General features: G+C 45.0%; 1 protein-coding gene and 1 long non-coding RNA gene across 7 annotated transcripts in view; one reads left to right on the forward strand and one right to left on the reverse strand.

Moving 5' to 3' along the window:
- Window positions 1-15,843, reverse strand: part of LOC146835124 (uncharacterized) — a 64,577-nt gene extending 48,734 nt beyond the window's left edge. Inside the window, exon 1 of the long non-coding RNA XR_014960687.1 lies at window positions 15,698-15,843. This is a non-coding gene — a long non-coding RNA (uncharacterized LOC146835124). The remainder of the gene's footprint in view (window positions 1-15,697) is intronic.
- The window catches only part of RNF220 (ring finger protein 220), a 720,811-nt gene that overhangs the window by 412,375 nt on the left and 282,602 nt on the right, over window positions 1-25,834 (forward strand). The gene's annotated exons all lie outside the window — the stretch shown is intronic.

A 25,834-nucleotide genomic window follows, 5' to 3' on the forward strand; every position in this document is an offset into this window, starting at 1 on the left:
GGGTCATCAGTGCGGTAAACAGTTATAGGACATTTCAATGCAGTGATATGGTTAGTTACAGCCTGCTCCCTTGCCTGCCACGCAAGAAACCTCCCGGTATAATTACTCTCTTCGTACATTTTTTGCCTGTGGTGCTGATAAAAGGATTCACTTTTGAGATAATGTTTTTCACTAAGATCCCGTTTAGCCTGATCTAACTGCCGCTGGTTGAAAACTGAGGGACTGCTGAGAAATGTGTCAAAGGACCTTTGCACTTTCTGCTCTAAAAATCGCTTTTCTTCCTTATCTTTCCTAAGATTATCGGCATCCTTTCCTATGGCTAGTCCCCTTATGAAAGCCTTAAGCGAGTCCCAGACCATGTGCAGAGGTGCAGAACCATGATTTCGCTCAAAAAATTCTTTAATCTCAGTTTTAATAAAGAGCACCCAGTTCTATAAATATTGCCTATATAGCATCCATCTTTTAGGGGTCATAGTGTATTTACCTAACTCTAACTCAAGAATCACCATCGCATGATCCGAGAATCCATTCTGAAGGATTCTCTGCCTGCTAGAAATCAGTCTCCTAGAAATAAGAAAAAAATCGATGCGTGACGAAGTACGAAATCTACCTGATGAACAAGTATAGGCGATCTTAGTTGGGAATACTGCCCTCCAGGGATCCAGTATGTCCAGAGTCACACCATAGTTTTGTAAAACTCATAAAGTTTTAGGTTTTACCTGTTTTTTGGACAAGGCAGAGGAGTCGATTTTAGGGTTCATAAAAAAATTTAAATTCTCCCCTAAGATCAATTCACCAGGTCCTTGACTTAAAGATTGAAATAATTCCTCATACAGCATTGGATTATCTTCCACTGGGGCATAGATACTGGCGAAAGTTAAAAGTCTGCCCCCTAGGTTACAGGTGGCCCAACACCACCTTCTACTCTGATCATTAACAAAATTAACAACTTCAGCCTGAAGTTTTTTACTAAGGAAAATCGCCGTGCCCCGATGGGATGCCGAAGATGAGGAGAAGCCCCTGTAAGCTGCCCAGGACCTAAACATTGGGAAATCTGGTAGTTTCCCTCCTGGTATATGGGTCTCTTGTATTAAAATGGCCGCTGGATTTTCTGTCTTAACCTATGCCTCAATGGCCCGCAGCAGGCAAGGTAATATCCGTGCAACCTAACAAAATAGATAGAAATATGCTCCCATCTGAGATCTAGCAAAATGTGAGTCTATTAATAAAAATGGATGTATATGTGTATGGATTTAAGAAATAGATTTCGTTTTTTCCCCATGCTCCCTTTTCCACCCCTGTGACCCCACCCAGCTCCCGAAGCCACCATGAGCAGACTGCCGTCCCTGCTCATATCTGAAAGGCTCCCCACCCTTAACTAGCGCTATGACTTGGTGCCTAGTGCAACCAGTCTCCCTCCCCCCCCCCCCCTTCCTTCAAAAAGGGAAAAAAACAAGCGGAAGAGACACAGGACAGGTCCAAAAAGAGAACTGATAACAGACTATCTACAAGTATCTACAAATATATACTAGCAGAAGGAAAGGACAGCAAGAGGAAAGGTTGATAATACATAATTAATTACATTTGTTCATTCATAACATCGACACTTTAACATTATATTGACATGTTAGAGTCTGTAGGTCATTAACGTTTATCCAACGAGATTTGTTGCAGTAATTCCTGCACTTCCGGGACGTTGCAAAAAATATGGAATCTGCCTTTAACTAGGACTTTTAACTTGCTGTGTTGAGCAATCATTGCCTGCGCTCCCTGCTCTTTAAAAAGATGTAGCATTTTTACAAACTCCTTCCGCCTTTTGGCTGCAGAAGCCGACATGTCCAGGAAGATACGACAAAGTGGGACTTCTGTTGAGGTGAACTGTCGCTGTTTTATGGCCTTGGTTAAAATTTGTTCCCTAAACCTGAAATCCCCAAAGTTAACTAAGATGGTCCGTTAGAATTTAGCATTGGGAGGTAGATGTGCCGGCACCCGATGGGCTCGCGAAAGAGTAAGATCACCATTAAAGTCCGGAAGGACATTTTTTAAAATAAATAAGTCAACCCATGATAGAGTCTGCTGTCCCTCAAGGCCTTCCGGAATTCCAAGTATGCGGAGATTGGAGCGTCTAGAATGATTCTCTAACTCTTCCAGTTTATACTTCAAGGCTGATTTCTGGCTCTGGAAGGCGGCAACTTTGTTATTCATAGTTAAGACTTGGTCTTACAATTGCGAAATCCTAGTCTCTGCCTCAAGAAGATGTGCCGGGACCTGAGCCATATTTTCTTCAATTGTGGTTAAACTGGAATGAATTACAGCGACTTCAGCAGATTGGGAGGCTTTCAGTTCTTGAATCTCCTCCAGAATCAAATTGAGGAGGCTCTTAGCATCCCGTTGCATGGAAAATGATCTATTGTCTTGAAAGGAATTGTCCTGAGTTAATTCGGGCCTTACTTCGGAGTGCAAAGTCTGTGGGTCCAAGGATATAGTCTCTACTAGGGGTGTCAGGGCATCTTCCGCAGGAGTAGGTAGTTCAGATGAGCCCCCCCCCCCCCAGAGGAAGGCAAAAGCAAAGAGGCAGAAGGAGAGATAGAGTGACTACCCTCCGTAGGATCCCTAAGACTACGATCCTTACACAAATTCCTAGGGTTATCCACTGACGGGGGCCCATTCCCTGTCGCCTCTTGTACCACTGATGACAAACCAGGCTTGGGTTTAAAAATTAAAGGATAGTTTTTAAGATCCTTGGTTTCCCCAGCTGAGTCCACCAGCGTCACTGTCTTTAACTTGGACAGATCTAAGGTACCTGCCCTGGGAGAGGCAGTAGATAAAGGGCTAATGCTGGTGCTTGAGTCGAGGTCCACAGACACACCTCCAAGATGATCTTGTTTGGCAGCCTCACAGATTGACATCTCCACAGTTTCCGGATTCAAATTCAGATCCAGATCTTTCCTAAGGGCTGCAGCGTGGTTTGCTCGAGCAGCAGCCTGGCCGATTTTTTCACCCTTTAGCCCAATCTTGGAAAGTCAGCGTGAGCTGTTACAGTGCCTCTAGCGCCTTAGGTGAAATTTCGCATACTGCAGTTATCGATTAAATACAGCAAACTAGTAGTCCAGCAAAAATCCAGCAAAACAACAGCCAAAATGAGTGCCTGTGACCCCCTGTGTGGCAGCATTAACCACAGACTGCTGGCTCCCATTCACTCCAACAGTCATATCTGTTTCCATTATTGCTTGTACACAAGATACGCCAGAGATCACTGGTATTTTCATGAGGTCATTTTAGCTGAGCTTTTTCTATCAGTCCGTAATAAAGTTAAAAAAGCCTGATTTAGAGAGTGGTGATAACTGACAACCCCCCAATTATTGCAAACAAGTGCAAATATGGAGGTGTCAGGACTAACTCTGTGCCAGAGATTCCACAGGAGCAGATGAATATCACTCAGTGCCTCCGATTCCTCCTTGCGCCAAAACTCTCCGAAACCTTCTTTTGGTAATGCACTGGCAAGTGAGAAAGGGGTTGGGGATGAAAAGAGCGACTGGCTCAGAAGTCTGCAATGCTACTTTCGGTATGTTCTTACTTCCTCACCACACCGTCAGTACAGCGTCTAGACGGCTTGAAATAGGTGATGTGCTGTTCAGCCTCTTCAACCTTTACAGTGACACGTCTTAGGAATCTTCTCCAATCAGCCACTTTAATATATGTATCTATATACATGGACATCCAAATGAATGCAAATGTATATTCTCTTGTACGCACATATATGCATACATGCATCTAGCTAAACAACACTTAATATTGATTATTTAATATAGGCCACTTCTTTCTCCCAATGTCTTACCATACCTTAATGGGTCCGAAGTCTTGCTGCTATGCTTAGGAAATTACATTAAATGGGCTCATCATTCTCTGATATGTCAGTTGGTTCTCCTTCGTTCCAACTTATACAAAAAACGTCAGGTAATAATAACTTTAACCTCCCCCCCTTTTCAGTCCCTAAAACTGTTTGTCTGGTGCACACCCTAACAATGTTTGCCTCTCCTGGATATCTCTGCCATGCAGACCACAACATTTCATTTACTGTGGTGGTGCACCCAAGAAAGAAACAATTGTAGATTTAAAAAAAAGTCAAATTCCCGTGACCAATTTTCTTTGTTGCTTCTTTATATTATATTCCAAAAAGCTTTTAGATTTTCATCTTTTATATTCAAATTATTAAAGCCTCAGCCAACGCATTTTGTTCATGACTGTGAACTTCTTCAGGGCATGTCAATTTTGCTGGCAGTGATCCTTTGAGCATTCTAAAAAAACATCACAGTTTTGCCTCTTTGTCTTTCTAGTCCCAAATGTGGGTACTTAAATTGAAGTTTTTAAATTACATGTTCTATGCCAAAATCCTCGAATTCAAGAGTATGCCAGTCCCATCTTGGACACTTGAATCCGTGTCCCGAATCCAAACAGGCACTCCACACGTGAATGGCACACAGCAAAGGTTCACTATTGTTAATGAGGGACTCATTCCAACTATATATATCTATATATATATATATAAAACAGACTACTCTCGGTGACACAACACAGTATGATGTCTGTGTCTATTTACCATGTGACACGGGGGAGGTGATTCACAGCAACATAAAAATTAGAAGCGAACTGCGTTTCCGCATGTGATCAAGGACACCGTGTTGTCCGAAACGCGTCATAACGGCTTTGTGCATAGAATAAAAACCTTTTTTGCCACCCATAATTGGAGTCCGGATCTCTCTTATCGCCGGCTGGAAGTTGAGAGAGTAAGCTTTGATTTCATATAAACACACACGCGCACACACACACACGCACACGCGCGCACGCGCACACGCACGCACACACACACACACACACACACACACCATTCATTCTGTTCACCCACTTAATGGCATACAAACGTGTTAAGTTCAGGAAAAAGACAAAACCTAAAGAATGGTGATTGACCCCTGGTGGGCGCATCAAGTACATGGGGCAGAGATGTCCAAAGCTGAGGAATGACAGTGAAACTAATCACCACAGAACAAGTGTACCAAAGAGACACTACTCGCCGCTTCAGAATAACACTTGAAGGTGTGATTCCCGCACATGCGCAATGGTCTAGCGGAACTGCTCGTACTTGATACTGGAGGGTGAGACCCCCAGCCAAGGCTTATATGAACTCTCCTTCCCTGGGCTTCATCACACCATGGGAGTGGGCTAGGGTTTATTTAATAAAATTGTTATTTTGAGCTGTTCTCATTTGCCATGTAAGAGAGATTGGCACAATTGTGGTATGAAACCAGTTTTGTAAAAGGCACCTCGTTTGCGATCTTTTTAGTTCCACATATGGAAAATGCAAATATTTCAGTTCAAATATCCATTCATATGTATCCGCCCCCTTCTCCACTGCTTCCTTGGAACATAGAGTCATGCATGCAGCCCTGGGTTTATGTGTTTTACCTTTGTGAATGCAGGACTGCAAGCCCCAACATGCAAACTAAACTAGAGTGAATTAGCTTCTCGTGCGACATGGTACAACTGCAAACTGTATAATCTGCCCTTGAGCAAATCAAAACTACATGTAAGGAGCACAGTGCAGAACCTCTGAAATACATTTTTTTAGGTCTCCCCCTTTGTCAAATTGGTTTTGTGGACACTACCAAAACTTACAGAGGGTTTTAGGTCAGTTCATTGCTTACCAATGACTGGCCCTTCTTGGCAATGTCATTTGCTTGCTTCTTATTCGGTGACTTTCCTTCTCTTCCTGTGTTTGTCCTTCCCTTGGAGCATAATTTTGTCACCATGTTTATTATTGGATGACTTGTATTTTTCCCCTGTTTACATGCTGGGAACTACTTTTTTTCTTTTTTGCTCAGCACTTCTTGGGAGTTCATTTTTGTGTTCTCTATCTCTCTCTCTTGTGCTGCTTCTCCACTCAAATACCCCCTTGCTCTCTATGTTTCTCCCCAGCCCCAGCTCATTCTTGCTCCACTCTCCCTATTACAGCACATTTTTAGTAATAAAACTGAAGGCCTGAAGTGGTCCTTAATAATGCAGGAAGCGTGGTGTTGGCACTAGGTGGCGCCAAAACCAGTGTGTTCACTTTCCCTGGAGAGCATTTCATGTTGTTCCTCAGAAGTGCTTTTACAGTGAGTGCAATAATGAGCACTTCGACTGCTGGCAATATACTAAGTGCTTCAAAAAAGGCACCACAATAAAGATTTCTGCAGAACACGCCTTGTTGAACACTTGTAGAGCACACGCCATAATGAACACTTGTACTGGACACTTTATAATCAGCACTTCACCAGTGCACACCATAAATAGTGCTTCGAGAGAACATGTCCTTCTTCTGTTCATGCCACAACGAGCACTTCTACAGCACACGTCATAATGAGCACTTTTACTGTTCATGCCATAATGAGCACTTCTGGAGCACACACCATAATGCATGTCTTCAGTTCATGCCATAAGTACTTATACAGTGCAAACTACGAAGAGCACTTCTAGATAAGCAGACGCCATAATGTGGAGTTCTGGAGCACATGTCATAATGAGCGCTTCAATTGTTCATTCCATTATGAGCGCTTCTAGAGCACAGGCCATAATGAGCGCTTCAAGAGCACGCGCCATAATGCATTTCTACAGTTCACACCATAAATACTTATACAGTGCAAACTATAAAGAGTGCTTCTAGGGAATATGTCTTAGTGATGCTTCTAGAGTACACGCCATAATGAGAAGTTCTGGAACACACGCCATGATGAGCGCTTCTATTGCTTATTCCATTATGAGCGCTTCCAGAGCACAGGCCATAATGAGAGCTTATAGAGCATATGCCATAACGAGTGCTTCTAGAGCACACTCCATAATGAGTGCTTCTAGAGCACACACCATGATGAATGCTTCTAGAGCACACGCCATAATGCATTTCTACAGTTCACGCCATAAGTACTTCAACTGTGCAAACTATAATGCGTGCTTCTAGAGCACACTCCATAATACGTGCTTCTAGAGCACAAGCCATAATGAGTGCTTCTAGAGCACACTCCATGAGTGCTTCTAGAGCACAAGCCATAATGAGTGCTTCTAGAGCACAAGCCATAATGAGTGCTTCTAGAGCACACTCCATAATGAGTGCTTCTAGAGCACGCGCCATAATGCACTTCTACAGTTCACGCCGTAAGTAATTCAACTGTGCAAACTATAATGAGTGCTTCGAGAGCACACTCCATAATGAGTGCTTCTAGAGCACAAGCCATAATGAGTGCTTCTAGAGCACAGGCCATAATGAGCGCTTCAAGAGCACGCACCATAATGCATTTCTACAGTTCACACCATAAATACTTATACAGTGCAAACTATAAAGAGTAAAGAGTACTTCTAGGGAACATGCCTTAATGATGCTTCTAGAGTACACACCATAATGAGAAGTTCTGGAACACACGCCATGATGAGCATTTCTAGAGCACAGGCCATAATGAGAGCTTCTAGAGCATATGCCATAATGAGTGCTTCTAGAGCACAAGCCGTAACGAGTGCTTCTAGAGCACACGCCATAATGAGTGCTTCTAGAGCACAAGCCATAACGAGTGCTTCTAGAGCACACTCCATAATGAGTGCTTCTAGAGCACAAGCCATAACGAGTGCTTCTAGAGCACACTCCATAATGAGTGCTTCTAGAGCACAAGCCATAACGAGTGCTTCTAGAGCACAAGCCATAATGAGTGCTTCTAGAGCACAAGCCATAATGAGTGCTTCTAGAGCACAAGCCATAATGAGTGCTTCTAGAGCATACTCCAAAATGAGTGCTTCCAGAGCACACGCCATAATGCATTTCTACAGTTCACTCCATAAGTACTTCAACTGTGCAAACTATGAGTGCTTCTCGAGCACACGCCACAATGAGCGCTTCTGGAGCACAAGCCATAAGTATTTCTACTGATCGAACTATAAATAGTGTTTTTAGAACACATGCCTTCATGAGGCTTCTAAAACACACGCCATAATGAGCGCTTATACTGTTCATTCTATTGTCAGTGCTTCTAGAGCACACGCCATAATGCATTTTGACACTTTGCGTCATTAGTACTTCTATTGATCAAACTATAATTAGCTTTTCTAGAGAACATGACTTCTCTTCCAGGGGATACTCATCAATAGTCATAAGCACTGAATAGTCCCTGCCCACGTGCGGGGACCCCGGAGCAATAGCCAATAATATGCATATATCTACATATATATATATATATATATATAAACAAACAATCCCGCTTCCTTAGATGCTTCCAACGAAGAAGGCATGGACATCAGGCTGTTAGGAATATGGTTTATTTTATTATTTCAGGTCACCCTCGACCCGGACATACGAGAGACGCGTTTCGGCTTCGTAGAAGCCTTTGTCAATCTCTCTATATATATATACATAAATATCCCCCCCCAAAAAAAAAATATATAAATATATATGTATATATATAAATATAGATAATTTGCATATATATATACATATGCAGCCTGAAAACATGTTACTAGGCTCAAAACTGCCACAATTGCATTGTAAATCTTTTACATTTGAAAAAAATAAAGACATATAAGTCATGATATACTTATGATACATATAAAGAAAACTGCTTTGGGTTTGCTTTGAAACACACAACCTTTATTTTCAAAGGTAAAAAGGCAAGATCATAGAGGCAGATTAGCCTAGAAAGGCTGCATAAAGAAACAATTGGAAAACTGGCGCTGTGCCTTTAAGACCTCCAGGAACCCCCAGGCTCCCATCATGCACCACAGGCGACAGTTAGGTCAGTTCTTTTTTCCGGCTCCTTCTGTGAGGATCCTGGAGCATTGAGCTCGCCAGTTAGTGATTTTTATCACTATTTTTCTGGTTTAAAGTGAATTTTTTTGTTTCACTCGACATCTTTAGTACTTAGCTTACTAATTCTGTTGTTTTTTCTGACTTTTGGCTATTTTTTCCTGTCATAATGCCGGCCTTATTTAATAAGTGCCCGGCCTGTGGAAAAAAGATGGCTAAGTCAGACCCTCACTCAGTCTGTATTGCTTGTCTACCTTCATCTCACAAGCCAGACCAGTGTTACCACTGCAATTTTCAAAAAGAACCCTTAGTGAAAGGGAGAAGATTAAGCTGCACTCCAAGCAGGAGAGAGGAAAAGAAACAGCAAGTGGGTGAGAAGAACATCCCTCAAAGAAACCCTCCTCTCAACCAAGGCTGGAGCGCAAAGAGAAAGGTGAGAAAGGGAAACATCTCACACGCCGTCGAGGGACAGATCGACATCCAAAATATCTTGGTGTTCCGAGTCGGCGTCGAAATCGATGTCGAGGCGTCCTTCGCCGTCGAAGCAACCGACTTCAGGTAAGAAGACCCATAGGAAGAAGTTGACACCAAAGCGTAGGCGGTCCAGGTCTGGCTCGCCTACGACATCAAGAGGCCGTGGCTCGACGTCGACTCATCAACTTCGAAGCCCGCCGCCGAGAGGTGCTATGGCGACGTCGAGATCACTGCCGACGTCGAGAGGTCCACTTGCATCGATGTCGAGCCAAACACCGAGGGCCTCGATGCCGGTGAGGCACAGTCGTTCGCCGTCGACGCGCCGCACAGGCATTCGCCGTCAAGGAGCATGACATCGACGCATCCGTCGCCAAGGGGATCGACGTCGAGGAGGTCGCCATCGAGGAGATCGACGTCAAGATCTTGAAAAACACCCTCTGTATCTGGGAGGTCAAGAAGTTCGCGCTCTAGGACGACTTCGAGGAGATCAACGTCGAGGAGATCTCCTCCTGCAAAGAGACCTAGGGCGGCGTCGAGAGACCGCTCGACGCGGGACGCCCAGGTGGTGACGTCAAGGAGTGCCTCTTCCTCCTCAGGACTTCAGATAGTGCAAGTCACTCCTGAACCCTCACCAGTGCCATCTCCAGCCCCTGCAACTAATATCTGCCCGAGATGGCTAGGGGACATAAGAGAGTGGAAGATTCGCAGGGTTACAAGACTGCCACGTTCCTCTACAAGATCCAGATCTCCTATAATTCAATCAGTGCACTCATCTGAAAGACATGAGCGACGTGCCACTCCACAAAGGTCCCCATCTTTGAAAAGGCGCTCATCACGTTCTCCTAGGAGTCGGGCACCCAGATCTCGCCACCGCTCTCCTAGAAGACGAAGCCATAGATCATCCTCGTGGTCTTCAGATTCCAAGGCAGATTACTCTCCTACTCTTTCTTCCACTCCTCCGAGTAGAATATCGCCCATTGATGATATCCTGACCTTCAATGAGGTTCTATGTCGAGGGGCTGCAAAGCTTCAGATTGAAATGCCTGTTTCCACCACTAAAACGTCAGTCATCTTCGAAACACTTCACCAAAGGTCTTCCTCTAGACCATTGCTTACCCTAGTGCCTGGCCTGCTAGAGCCTGCTCTTCAAAAGTTTCTTACTCCAGCATTGGTGGGGGCGCCCCATCTCGGATCACTAAAAAGTACAAGGCTCCTGAGAAGGACCCCTTTTTTCTGAAGGCTGACCCTCCACCGGACTCAGTTATTGTTTCAGCGGCACGGAAGAACCAGACGGAAGCAGCATCATCTGCGGTACCCCCGGATAGAGACAGTAAGGCCATGGATTCAGTTGGCAAGAGAATGTGCACCACCTCGGCATCTTATATGAAGGTAGCCAGCGCCTCCGCCTTACTGGGTCGGTATGACCGCTCTTTGTGGGTCTCTCTTTCATGCTTCTCTGAGAAGGTTCCTAAAGAAGACAAGCAAGATTTCCTGGAAATCCTTCATGAAGGTGGTCTGGTGGCCAATCAGGTCAACAGTGCAGCCGCTGATGCCTCTGACTTAGCTGCCCATGGTTATGCACATTGGATTTGTGCCCGTCGCTCTGCCTGGCTGAGATTGACGGGTTTGAAGCCAGAGGCACAACATCATATTCTCAATCTCCCCTTCAATGGCACATCGCTCTTCGGCTCTCATGCTGATGACGAAATGTCCAGGATGAAGACCGAACTGGATACAGTAAAGGTGTTTGGGCTTGAGAAGAGGAAGGACTTCAGGTGACGATACCGCCCTTACGATTGGCGCCAATACCAACAGAGGGTTCAAACCCCTCAGTGGTCCTCCCAGCAACATCAAGGAAGATCACAGTCCTACCAGCGTCGTCCTGGTAGAGGACGAGGAGGGAACTCCAGACAATCCACACCTGCTGCCAAGCAACAGCAGAAGCAGTGAGTGCTTGCTTCCCCTAACTCCGTTACCCACTCCGGTGGGGGGAAGTGTTAGTTTCTACCTGGAAGTGGACCAAAATCACACTAGACAAGTGGGTGCTCAATATTGTGAGGAACGGGTATTCCATCAGGTTCAAGTCCCCTCCACCTTCTATTCCTCCTCAAAAGACTATCATCCATCACATAAATCTTCTGAGAGAAGAAGTGTCCGCTCTACTCCTAAAGGAGGCCATCGAGGAGGTCCCATGGCATCAACGTCGACCGGGGATCTACTCCTGATACTTTTTGGTCCCAAAGAAAGGTCCAAACAAGGAGTTCGGGCCTATACTAGATCTGAGGCTTCTCAACAAGTTCATTCTGAGAGAGAGGTTCAGAATGCTGGCATTACATCAAATAATCCCACATCTACATCAAGGGGACTGGATGTGCTCCATAGATCTTCAAGATGCCTGTTTCCACATCTCATGCTTCTCAACAAGTTCATTCTGAGAGAGAGGTTCAGAATGCTGGCATTACATCAAATAATCCCACATCTACATCAAGGGGACTGGATGTGCTCCATAGATCTTCAGGATGCCTGTTTCCACATCTCAATCTCTCCAAAGCATCGAAAGTTTCTAAGGTTTCGCATCCAGTTAGACCACTTCCAGTTCACTGTCCTGCCCTTCGGTCTGAAGTCGGCTCCTCGCACATTCTCAAAGTGCATGGCTGTAGTAGGTGCTTTCTTGAGGAAGAAACACATTTTCGTCTACCCTTACCTAGACGACTGGCTTCTCAAGAGTACGTCTCCAAGTCTTCTACAGCAGCACCTCGCGTACTGCATGCAACAACTACATTAGCTGGGTCTCCACGTCAATTTAAAAAAATCCATCCTCAATCCAACACAGAGGATACATTACCTGGGCGCAACTTTGGACACAGTAAACGCAAGAACATATCCTTCGGAGGAGAGGCTATCATCCATTCGCCACATGTGTGAGACTGTCCTAAAGATAGCCCAGCCCACGGCCGGGCAGATCTCATCTCCACTGGGTTCGATGGCCTCGTGCATTTTTCTAGTTCCAAACACCATGAGACCTCTACAGCAGACTAGAGGATCAGTGGTCCCAGATCTCCAATCGCTGGGAGGACACTTTAACTCTACCTCTGTCTGTCCGGCGCTCCATCAGATGGTGGATGCGATGGACTCATCTCATCGTAGGAGTCCCCTTTCAACAGGAGCTGCCCAAGCAGACTCTGGTGACGGATGCGTCCCTTCAGGGATGGGGTGCTCATATGGGGCCACTACAGATCCAAGGAATGTGGTCAGAGAAAGAGCAACTATACCACATAAACATTCTGGAGCTCAGAGCGGGGCATCTGGCTCTCAATTTTTTATTTTCCTTCCATCAAATCGACTGCTCTGCTTGTTCAGATGGACAATACAACAACGATGTACTACCTGAACAAGCAGGGGGGCACCAGGTCCAGACCCCTGTCGCTGGAAGCACAGGCGATTTGGAAGTGGATTCTGGCACGAGACATGAAAATCTCTGCAATTCACTTAACAGGAGTCCTCAACGTCCAAGCGGACGGCCTAAGCAGTTATTTTGCAGAAGCACACGACTGGGTGCTAAAAAAAGAAGTGGCGCAAGACATCTTCCACAACTTGGGAACACCAGACATCGATCTCTTCACGGACAGCAGAAAACGCAAAATGCCGCGTCATCGCCTCCAGGTACCCGCAACCAGGATCCAAGGGGAATGCTCTATTGATAGACTGGTCAGAGACATTACTTTCCACCAATTCCCCTCATTCCCATGGTGATCAGGAAATTGTACTATTCCAAGACAGAGATGATCCTGGTTGCTCCAGAGTGGCCTCGACAGTGGTGGTACTCGGACTTTCTTCATCTGTCCAAAGTACCACACAGGAGGTTGCCATGTCATCCGGATCTGCTGACCAGGGCGGGAGGCAAGGTGTTCCATCCCAACCTACCGTCCCTGAGGTTAGCAACATGGCTCCTGAGTTCATCCAATATGGTCATTTGGACATTTAGGTCTCTCTCAAGACTGCATGCAGATCTTGAAGGAGGCTAGGAGACCTTCTACGAGGAAGTCTTATGCTTTTAAGTGGAAGCGTTTTTACATGTGGTGTACTGCTGAGGGTCATGACCCTTTTTGAGGTCAGGAACAGGTACTGTTACCATACTTACTATATTTGGCCAAAGCAGGTTTGCAATACTCCTCCATAAAGGTTCACCTGGCAGCGATAACAGCACATAGAAAGTCTCCCACTCAGGCTTCCTTCTTTCAAATGCCAGTTGTTAAGGATTACCTGGAGGGTCTACAAAAGGTCTACCCACCCGTTAGGTCTCCATCACCTTCCTGGGAGGTTAATGTGGTCCTCTCTAAGTTAATGGGTCCCCCATTCGAACCCATTCACAAAGCTTCCCTTCAGCATTTTTCGTGGAAGACTGCTTTTCTCGTGGCAATCACATCTGCCCGCAAGGTGAGCGAGATACAAGCCTTATGCTCTACAGAGCCTTATCTCGTTTTTCACACAAACAGAGTGGTTTTACGTACTCACCCGAGGTTCCTTCCTAAGGTGGTCTCGGAGTTTCACATCAACCAGTCGGTTACTCTTCCACCTTTCTTTGCAAACCCTGTCACTCCTGCGGAGAGATCTCTGCACTCTCTAGATTTAAAAAGAGTGTTAAAATTCTAACTTGATAAAACAAAAAGTGTACGAAAGTCTGACCAACTGTTTGTGAATTATGGTCCATTGAACACAGGTTTCCCTGCCCCTAAAAGGTCCATTTCTAGATGGATAGTATCATGTATCATGTTATCTTATCAACTGGCACATAAGCAGCTCCCGGGCAAGCCGAGGGTGCATTCTACAAGAGGCAAAGCTGCTACGATAGCAATGCTTAGGAATGTACCTATTCACGAAATTTGTAAAACAGCCACATGGCGTTCGGTCCATACTTTCGCACACCATTACTGCCTTGATTCTGACACTCAAGCAGATGCTCAATTTGGTCAAGCATCCTTGAGAAATTTGTTTGGGTAATATATATGTTTTGGTAAAATGGTTTTGATATGCTGGTATTCATCCGCAGGGTACAGGGATGGGCTTGCTACTCTATTCAGTGCTTATGACTATTGATGAGTATCCCCTGGAAGAGAAGGATAGGTTACTTACCTGTAATCCTACTTCTCTTCCAGGGGTATACTCATTAAAGTCATAAGCACCCTTCCCTCCTCCCCAGATAAATACCATGGCGTTATATATGTATCTGTTACCCATACTGTGATTAAACTGTTATACGCCGTCCAAAAAAACTGACCTAACTGTCACCTGTGGTGCATGATGGGAGCCTGGGGGTTCCTGGAGGTCTTAAAGGCACGGCGCCAGTTTTCCAATTGTTTCTATATGTAGCCTTTCTAGGCTAATCTGCCTCTATGATCTTGCCTTTTTACCTTTGAAAATAAAGGTTGTGTGTTTCAACGCAAACTCAAAGCAGTTTTCTTTATATGTATCATAAGTATATCATGACTTATATGTCTTTATTTTTTCAAATGTAAAAGATTTACAATGCAATTGTGGCAGTTTTGATCCTAGTAACATGTTTTCAGGCTGCATATGTATATATATGCATATTATCTATATATATATGTATGGGTGTTTATGTGTATATATATATGTAGATATATGCATATTATTGGCTATTGCTCCGGGGTCCCCGCACGTGGGTGGGACTATTCAATGCTTATGACTTTGATGAGTATACCCCTGGAAGAGAACTAGGATTACAGGTAAGTAACATCCTTAATGAGGCTTCTAGAGCACACGCCATAATGAGCGCTTATAGAGTACAGGGCACAATAAGCGTTACAACAGCGCACACCATAATGAATACTTCTAAAGCACGTGGTGTATGTAATAAGCGCCTCGAGAGTGCACACCATGATGAGCACTTCTAGAATATTATTATTCACCTTGTTGGATGTATGGAAGGTCGGGTTTGGCCTTCTGAGCTGCAGGTTAGCTGAAAGCCTACAGTAGGCATTCTTCCCGCAGAGCTGCCTTGTTGTTGGTAGTTTATGTGTTAGTAATACCTACCAACATCTTCAGTAACCGTGCATTTAGTAACATAACACACCATAAGGTAAGTTAGATATAGTTTGTCTCAGACCGCAGGGAATCAGGCCAGTAGCTGCGGATTTCTTGTGAGATTTCCTTTTGAAAGGAGAGACATACGCCTGCTGGGTTAGGGTGCACCAGTATACGATTTTAACTCCGCCCAGCTCTTTTCCATAAGGTTGTGCAGCCTCTGAATTGAATCGCAAGATGTCACGGATGCACCCTATCGCAGCTCCTAACGATTTGTGAAAACCATCTCAAATCTGCTACTTGCCATCCCCTTTCTGCACCAGGTAATCTTTTGAGCGATAACCGATCCTAAGGTCTCACCTGCAGTTATCGCCACCATCAAACGTCAATGCTCCGCTGACCTGCGCCCATCCTCTACAGGCCCTTCCGTCTCGTGCCTGGCCCGGCATGCACCTCGGGGCCGCTCTTTCCAGCCTTTCTTCTCGTTGTCTCCCTCTCCCCCCAGCCGTCCGCCTCGTGCCGCCTTCCCTCTGTGTCAAAGAGACACCTCCGAGCAAGCTGCTTTTAATTTGCCCCGCGGCCCGGCTGACATCGAGGATCTGCACTGCAAGTTAAATTCCCGGCTGATCAATACCGCAGAAGGCCGGGAGTCTGGCCGCTCGATATTTTTTTATCTGTCTTCAGCCCAGTCCTGCTGATGACAGCCCCATCGTCGAGCAAAGACACTCAAGGGCGCCAGGGCCTTCGGAAGCGCGCTTTCCCCGTGCTGGACGTGTCTTTTATTTTATTATTATTTAAATAAAAAAAACATTGATGCCTTCAGAAAAAGAGGTTCACAGGCTTGGCCTTTCTTTAATAACGTCCTTATGATTTATCTCGGGTTTTAATTGAAAAAATTTGCGAATTAATTGATTCCAGGGTTTTGCCAATTAACGCTGTAATTGGGTGCATGATGAATTTCCACCGGACCCATCGGTTCGACCTTCCAGGCGCTCGGCCATGTGTTGTCTTCTGTGTCTCTTCCTTGCTATCCCGCCGCAGTCTGGAAATGGTGACATTAATGGACATAATGAACAGACCCTCGTTCTTTAAGTGAGCGTAGAGTGTTACAAAAATAAGGGACAGTGGCACAAGTTAGTGAGGCAGCTCCTTCTGCGTTCATGGTTGTGGAACAAACTCCCGGTCAGCCTCTTTTTTATTTATTTCTTTTTCAGCAGTTTTATGTAGCACGAACTCGACCCTAAGGTATCAGTGCAGTTTACATGAGCACCAGTTGCATTGCAGACTGACACATTCATTTTTATAGATACAGTGAGATTAAGTGAATTGCCCAGAATTACAGAATGTTTGAGTCTACGGCCAGACTCAAATCTTCAAAATCGGCCGCTCTAGCCGTTAAGCCACATTGCCGTAAGGACACTTACTAAACTTTTAGGAAACAGCTTGGCCTGGCTGTTATGAGCCAGAGACCTGTGTGTCTCCTCCTTGCTGTCGCGTCAGGCACACTGGGAAACCCTGGTCAGAGCAGGCATGCACATTACAAATTCACATGTATAATGTAACATAACATACAAAATAAGGCTTGTGATTATCATCAACCACAGAGACGCTTCATAGTTGAATCTGCACAAGGCAGCTCGGATCCAGACAGGTAGCAAGAAGTGACTAGTGGTGCCGTCTGTCAGGTAGCCCCGTCACCCACTCACACCAGTTCTGTACTGCACCGGAAGCAGTGTAGGTGGGCGAGGACCAGAGTGCCCTAAGCTACGGCTGCGGGCAAGGCTTAGGAGATGCCTCAATGCCTTCTGGGCTAAAGGTGCTCGGTGATTTGGAGCGATCTGAACTATTTGGACAAACAGAAAGACCAAGGCCTCAGATGTTGTGTCCTAGTGGAAGTGTCTACTGGTAACCCTAAGCACGGATCTGTAACGTCCAAGAGAACGGAATTTACTTGTGATCCCGGACAGCAAAATCTAAAAACGTGGCCACAAAATCGAAGAGACTGGGCCATTACACCCAGGTAAAGTATTTGAAATCAGCTGGTAATCCATCCAAAATACTAACGAGGCTTTCGTCCTTCTGATTGAGCAAATTCTGCTTGATGGCTGCATGATTGTAATTATAGGCACACTGAATTTACGTGGTAGTGAGGGGCACAATATGCTGTTTTATATTCAATTTGGGTAAGAAGGAGAGCCTAGGTTTGCAAGGTAAAAAGATAGTAATCAATTACAGAACCACTTGGGCCTTGGCACTGGGCAGCATATAATTAATATCTTTCTGTAAACCTGCTTTAAATGATCAAAATTGTTTTGAATAAAAGTTTTAAAAACAAAACAAATATTAATATACATAAACAAATAATAGTAGTGGTAGTAATAATAACACCCAAAACAACAATAATATTATTGATATTAATAATTGTAATACTACTACCAATAATAATAGTTATTGTTTCAGCGGCTTCCCCTACTACCACCACTGCTAATAATAACATTATTATCATCATCCTCGGCCAGGTACGTGATTGACTTCACAACTAACACCTGCACCATTTCCTGCCCCCCAACAGTTACAGCTGTGCAAGCCAAATATTGGAAAACAAACTAAAACTTTGTGTTGAACAGACAGATCGTAAGCTGCTGGCAGAGCAGACTCAGAGATGGATCAAGCAAATAGACAAAGTTTGTTCCAAAGTGTATGCCCATGATAGACGAGAAACAGTGTGACTTCTGGTACCTGTAAAAGAAAGACAGTAGGTTATCTCAGGATATGACAATGTTGGTTGCAATTACACTTTATTTGGAAAACAAAGCATGTCCTCTCCCCTGAGAGCCTATAAAGACGGTGCAGATTTTTTTTTTTTTTTAAAAAGCACCCGTTTCTGCATAAAAATGAGTGAATTATTCTGATCTGATTTGGGACAGGATCTTAAGCAAGGTAGAGCCTGGCAGCTGCATTCTGCAGTGTCTGCAGTCTAGAAAGAATGTTAGAACATTAGAATGTCAAGAGCTCCACTGAAGACAATAAAGTGGCTCAGGGCTAATAATGGATGGTACAAGCTTGGGCCTATAACACGGGTTTAGGGTCTTTAGCAACCGGTATAGCCATCTGCAGTGGGCTATACTAGAACATTAGAATGTCAAGAGCTCCACTGAAGACAATAAAGTGGCTCAGGGCTAATAATGGATGGTACAAGCTTGGGCCTATAACTCGGGTTTAGGGCCTTTAACAACCGGTATAGCCATCTGCAGTGGGCTATACTAGAACATTAGAATGTTGGGAGCTCCACTGAAGACAACAAAGTGGCTCAGGGCTAATAATGGCTGGTATGAGCCTTCTGCTCCAACATTCCAAAGCTTGTCTTTCTGCTTCTCCCTTTTAATTTAAATCTTTCTAATAGCCTTATAGCCCTTCTGCCTCAGCTTTACCGTTTGTTAAAGGCCCTCACCCTTGTTATAGGACCTCACCCTGCAGTTTGGGCTTATAACTCAAGTTCAGGTCCTTTAGCACCTGTATAGCCCTCAGCAGCGGGCTATATGATTTGGAAGAGTCAGGCAGAGTTTGTTCCTGTAGACCAGGTGACAAGGAATTACAGCCTGGACCACGTTCTGTTAGGAATCCCAAGTGAGCTGATGCTGAATCTTTTTAATGGTACCAAGAACGAAGAAACAAGTAGCTGCCTGCAAGGTTGGCATCATAAATGGAACCAAAATTGCTAACAGTATTACCTGGAAGAGGAGTGCCGAGCTCCCGTTGTTCTTTTCTCAACCAAGTATGAATCGGCTCCAAGATCACCCTCAAACCGGAAGGTGACTTGGATGATGCTATTACAGGATGTGAAACTAAAAGCGTTGGTAATGGGCTCAAGAGTTGCCACATAGGAATTATAAACCTTACTCATTCACCACCCCATGGATGATTGTATCCAAGCCTTATTGTGGCACCAGGGTCCAGCCTTTCAGAGTCACTGCCTGTAAGGAATTTTTCTAATTTCCAAATAGGTTAGTTTGTCGAGACCTAGTGGAGCAGACAGCTCTAGCAGTTGCCGCATGAGGAATGAGATACTCTGCCAGGCTTTCAGAGGGTTTACCAGTCATTCACACTTTGGATCACTTGAAAGTCCAGCTTAGCAATTGCTCTGTACCTAGAGCAAGTCAAACTCTGCCTCCAGGCCTTGGCTATCGCTGCCTCTCTACGGACATTCACTTTTTCATATCTGAGACTCAATCATGCTCAATAATTTCCTATTTAGCCACTTCTCTACAGGAGGCAGCGATAACACGGGCACGTTGCCCTGGGGGTAAAACACCTTCTCCATCCCTCCTGATTTCATAACACTAGGCCATCTGCCAATTCAAGGCAGATTACAACCCGCTAAATTCAATTTCTCCCTGACGCGGCCCCACACCGGGGCCCTGAGAGCCACTTGAATAAGCGAACATGACAGCGGCAGGATTTTTGTCACATCTCCTGTCTTCGGGCTTCAGAAGCGAGCAGCCTTATACAAACAATGTCTGGATGCCCACTACATTGGCGCACTTGGGTCGGGGCGCGTGCAGTGTCAGGGTGCTCAGATTTGGGCCCCAAAGCCTTGGAAGCTTAGATCCTGTTTGATAGGTCTTGTTCCATTGTCAGCATCTGTTTAGCCAGGCGTTTTAATACTTCCTGGCTCCCGATCCCTCATCCTCAGCTTGGGGTGTGGGCCTGCATACAAATGCTGTTATTAAGCACAATCCCGCGCCCACCCATCCATCCATCACCTTCCCATGGGCTAGCGAGGTGTCGCCATGCCCGTGCAATGTTCCTACAAGTGCAGGCCATCACCAGACACATATTTCAGGATGTGGGACCGCCGCAGGTGCCGCGTGGCGAGTGACAAATCGAATCACGGCCAAATCATTTATTTCTTAATTCGGTTTGCTGCGTGTTAGCCCGGGAATCTACATGAGAAAGATTACTTTAATAAGCCGAAAAATTACGCTGCCGTCCGGTATGGGATGTTGGACTTTAATATGCAGTTGTTTCAAATATATGTAGGGCTTTTAGGAGGCGGGAAGGGGGAGGCCTTATTAAATCTGTAGCATCTGCGAGGCCCGAGGGATGTGTGTGTACATTACATTTCAGGGCGTTTGACAGAATAGTGGGCAAATTAACAAATTCTTTTTCTCATCAATCGTCATTGGCGGCAGCCTTTCTATCTGACGGTATGAGACAGAAAGTATGCGATTTCACAGATGTTTCCTCTTCCTATCAATTTTGTTTAGCGTGTGTTTTTTGTGTAATAGATGTCTCGGTTCTGCCCACACTGCTCTGTCCGAGGTGGCTGGCGCCCAACAGATTGCTAAGAAGTTCTGTAGTGTAGACCCAACTGCTTGGCACTTTAGACACATCAGACAATGATGTACTATTACCCGGGCTCTAACACCACATGTTCTCTCTTGAAGTGAAGAGAACCTAAATAACTCGTAAAATGCTGAATGAAAATCCATAATCACTTTTATTATGGCCTACTACTCAGGGCAGAAGTCCTAAAAAAAGAAGTGGGGGGACTAAAGAGGTTAGGCAGTATGCAAGGGAAATCATGACGGTTGCCATCACAGCCTATGATGTCACGATGCGTGCCACTGCTGGTGACAACACAAAAGGAAGTGACCTCACTGGAAGTGACATCACAAGAAGTGACATGAGATATTAGGACCTCACACATGTTTATCAGGTATTTCATAAGTACATTTAAGCACTTTATGGGATTTAACAAATTAGGTTTGGCATTGGGGTTGTGCAAAAAAAGTTGCGCAATCCTGACGCAAAATCTGGGCTTCTACTAATACATGATTTTTTTTAAACACTGCCACAAAGAAATCGGCAACAAGGAGACGCATGGTAGTAGATCTGTTATGCTTAAGTGGTTGCAAAGTCTACATTTAAAAAAAATTGTTTGGGTTAAGGCATCTGCTGTGAAGGTGCCCAGTAAACCTCAGGGAATAATAATAATGGTGAGATACCTTTGGTGGATAATGCACTTGCGGGAGAGATCTGTGTTTTGTAAAGTCCCAGATTTGAATCAAAGTAGTAGACAAGGTAAATGTGTCTCCTGCAAAGCACATCATCTAACACACAGATGACAGATTTTTATTTTATGTGGGTAGTAAAGTAGGTTACTGCTTTTAACACAGAGATCTGTTTGTTACCTTCAGTTTATAAATTGTAATCCTTCTAAAAGACCACAGTGAGGTATGAAGGACATGTGGCTCCTACACCTCGTAAGCCTCACTGTCTCATGTAACTCATATTGTACATTGATTGACACATGTACATGTTTTATTGTCAATGTATAATGTGTATGTTACGTAAAGAGCTCTGACATCCTACATTGGGTTGCATAGTGCTAAAAAAGAAATAAAATAATGCTATTGAAATTGTTATTTGTATAAATACTGGAACAGACCAACTCACCTGACATTTTTACAGTGCATGCATCTATTATATACAGGGACTGAACAAAGGCAAAAGCTGCCTCTCTTAAGTACTTGTGAAGAGATAACAAGCTGTGTGCCTTTGCTTCCCTTCCATAGCATTTACATTTAACCAGGGCTTTAAGAGGGATGAAAAAACTGGAGGGTTTCCCAAAGGGGCGTGACCAATGTAATTAGGGGTGTGGCTTAAAACACGCAAGCTAAAAATCGGCGCTTAGCAGGCGTGCACCGCCCATTGGGCTCAAAGGGCTTCAGCCCCACCCTCCCAACCCCCCGTCGTGTGTGTCAGCCCGGCTGAGACAGCTTCATGGGCACAAACACAGCTGCACCCGAGTACTTCACATGTCTTTAAAAGACCATTTACTTGCTAACAAGGCTTTGTTGTGTTTTCACCCCTTCTTAGAGTCCCTGCATCTCCACTGTGGATATTGCTGAAATTTGGCTCTAGATGCGCCTCTGGCACTTAGAATAGTGTGCCGCCCAACTTGTATTTTGCTGTTTCGGTCATTGCATCCAAATATATGATACAACAAGTAACATCATACCTACAACAAGTCAGGACTATTGGCTTTGTCAATGGTTGTTAGCTGCATTAGATAAATAAGCAGCAACTATGGCTTGTAAATAAAATTGAAAAAGCTTCCACTTAAAGCCCTGGTGACCCCACCCACAACAATGCTGCTGCTCCTGAATTTCAAAAGAGAAGGGAAATCCAGAGAGAAAATGACTCTCTTGAAAGGATTTCACTTCCCCTACAAAGCTCACCTGGCATGACGTCATGTTGTAACTTCTCCTCTAGCGAGAAGTGAGCAGTGTGAGCACACACACATGATGTGCCTGCTGTCACTGCAGTCCGGAAAAAAACTGACAGCCTGTGCCAGGGCACAAAACAGAGCCCGATAGAGACCCATTTCGAGGCCCGCTTTGAAAAACTGCCAGTGCTCAGACCCAGCCCAGTTAAAGCTCTGCATTTAAGTCTGAGGTTCCAGGCCGCCTCCAGTCACAATATTCAAACAAAAGGAGGCCTGATGGCCCCTTAACTTTGGCCCAGCTGGAGGTGACAAAATGCTCCCTCCCTGCCTGCACGTTGCTGCTGGGAATGAAAGCAGACAACATGCAGGCGCTGCTGAACGTGTCCTGGTGTCTGAAAATGACACTGAGACAAGTTCAGCGTATTTCTGTGGGGCCCAAAACTTGGCAGGGGGGACGGCTTCCACCCTGTAAAAACAGTGGGTGTACACTGTGTACCTGAGTGTACCCCTGACTTGTGCCCTGCTACGACTTAATTACGTACCATAAAGATTGTATCCTTAAAATCAAATGCCTTTTAGGTCTGCCCTGTAGACAGCCCCTGCAATTAAAATAATACGCTTTTCCTGCAGTGGTCTGCCCTTACCTGCTGCCTCAGTCCACCATTCTCGGTCCAAGGGGACCGCAATGCCCGGCCTGCACAACTTGGCGGTCCGCCACCAACGTCATTACTAAGCGCTAGGAGGCGCTTCAAAAGCGGCCACGGGCTCGCTTGGTGCAGGTCTCGCTTTTCCTGCAGTGGTCTGCCCTTACCTGCTGCCTCAGTCCGCCATTCTCGGTCCAAGGGGATCGCAATGCCCGGCCTGCAATACATGGTGCTCCTTCACCAACGTCATTACTAAGCGCTAGGAGGCGCTTCAAAAGCGGCCGCGGGCTCGCTTGTTGCGGGTCTCGCTTTTCCTGCAGTGGTCTACCCTTACCTGCTGCCTCAGTCCACCATTCTCGGTCCAAGGGGACCGCAATGCCCGGCCTGCACTACGTGGTGCTCCGCCACCAACGTCATTACCAAGCGCTAGGAGGCGCCTCAAAAGCGGCCACGGGGTCGCTTGGTGCGGGTCTCGCTTTTCCTGCAGTGATCTGCCCTTACCTGCTGCCTCAGTCCGCCATTCTCGGTCCAAGGGGACTGCAACGCCCGGCCTGCACTACATGGCACTCCGCAACCAATGTCATTACTAAGCGCTAGGAGGCACTTCAAAAGCGGCCGCGGGCCAAGGGCGGGCTGTCTGCGCCCGTCAGAGCCCAGAAGAGGCTTGGCTGGGCCCCCCTTCTGACATTTGGATAGCGTTACTGATACAAGCTGCAGTGTGCAGGTACTGTTGTATATCCTTAATTTAAACATATAGCACTCGTTGCATTGTAAGATTCTTTTTTTTTCCTTGCGAAAATTAGAGCTTGTTCAGAAGTCCCATCATGAATACCTTGAACAAATACAAAGGAGTAGCTGGTACTCTGGATGCATTCATTGTTAGGGCGGAGTCATTATTGACTCATGAGATTGAAATCGCGGAACGCCGTCTTTCCTTAGATCCATCTAATTTACAGAGACGTTCATCACTGGGCATTCCTAACTCCAATTTGGGAGATTCTGTACAAATGTGTTTGCCGGTAACACCTCCAAATATGTCACTGATCTCCTCTGAGTCGGTTTCGGATTCACCTTTATTTGCGACCCCAGAGGCATCTTGTATAGCTACGAGAACACAGGTTTCTAAATTTTCTGAAGCAAAAAAAGTGATAAAGCCATCGGTAAAACGAAAGTGGGGTGCTGGCGCTCAAAAAACAAGGAATATAAAGGGATCCCAATCTGCCAATTCTGCAATTGACCATGGTATACTAAAGACTAATTCTGTTGGTACAAAGACTGATGTGGTTACTTCTTTTCCCTTATCAAGACGTGATGCTGTTGGGGAGGATACTATTGCTACTACTGCTACTGTTGGAGAATCTGCCTTGTGAACTGTGCTAGCTTCTATTCATGAACTGATTGGAAATAACTTTTCCCTCTTATGGGAAATAATGGATCGTACTGTTATAAATAATTTAAGTGGTAGTAATATGATTCAGCAATCTGATGCTACGGATGGGGAGGGCTTGAAAATACCAGAAAATGTTAATCCAACTACGAACGCACAAAGTTTAGATGGTAAAGTTAAAGAACCTCCTATGCTAAGCCATAGCATCATGAAAGGAAAGACACATAAAGTATCCCAGGGATCTAAAACGGGCTCGCACAATACTCAATTTGAATGTTCATTTCCAGGCACTATACAGAGTACTTCGATTAGGAATACAGTAGACGGTTCAAGGAATAATTGTTACAAGCCCAATACTGATGTGCTGAGTCTACCTTCAGCTACGTGCCCCTACGTACTAATTTTGGCTGGTGTCCGTGCTCTCAGGGAGGACCAGAGGGAGTCGTGGGTTGATTTATGTAACAAAACTGTGGACTGGTTAACTAAATATAAAAGATTCCTCCCGTCTGCTACAAAAGAGATCTTAATTGTCCGCAGAGTTGGGTGCGTTGGCCAATCCCCTAAGAGTATTGATGGTGACTGCATTGTGATACATTTTTGCAGACCACAGATGGTCCGTTGTTTATTAAGCTTTAGTGAGTTAACTTTTACCCAAAGTACCAGTAACTGCACCCTCCCTTTGTGTTTTTTATAAACCTCCATTTGGGTCTTTTGCAAATAAACCTGCCCCTACTCCTTTGTTTAATAGGTTTCAGGTTTCTTCAGATTTAAACGCTCAAGACTGACCACTATCACTATTAAAATATGAATCATACTTTTCCAATGACTATGATGCCCCTGCATTAAATCTTCCAATTGATGTTCAAGATAGCCAGCAAACTGCAGTTAAGATTAAGACAGATACCGATTTAAGTATTTTGAATAGGAATGTAGGAGGACCTCAGCTGAGGATTGGTGACCAAGATGGGCTATTTTTGAGAACGGAACAGGGTGCAGCCATGTCCCACGAAATTGTAGATGTACCATTAGTGCCCTTGTTTGACGAGTGTGTGGACATGGCTGAGGTGAACCAGCCTTTACATAATAATGAAATGGGTTCCTTTGATCCCGTTACTAATAGTCATGAAGTTTCTGGAACAAGGAATCAGATGGGAATTGCACTCAATCAGTGATCCAGGGAGGAAGGGCAATTAGAAATACGATTAACATCTTGGAATATAGCGGGGCTGAAAAGG

This window comes from Triturus cristatus, chromosome 4_2 (genome assembly GCF_964204655.1).
Source record: "Triturus cristatus chromosome 4_2, aTriCri1.1, whole genome shotgun sequence".
In the NCBI taxonomy this organism is placed as follows: domain Eukaryota; kingdom Metazoa; phylum Chordata; class Amphibia; order Caudata; family Salamandridae; genus Triturus; species Triturus cristatus.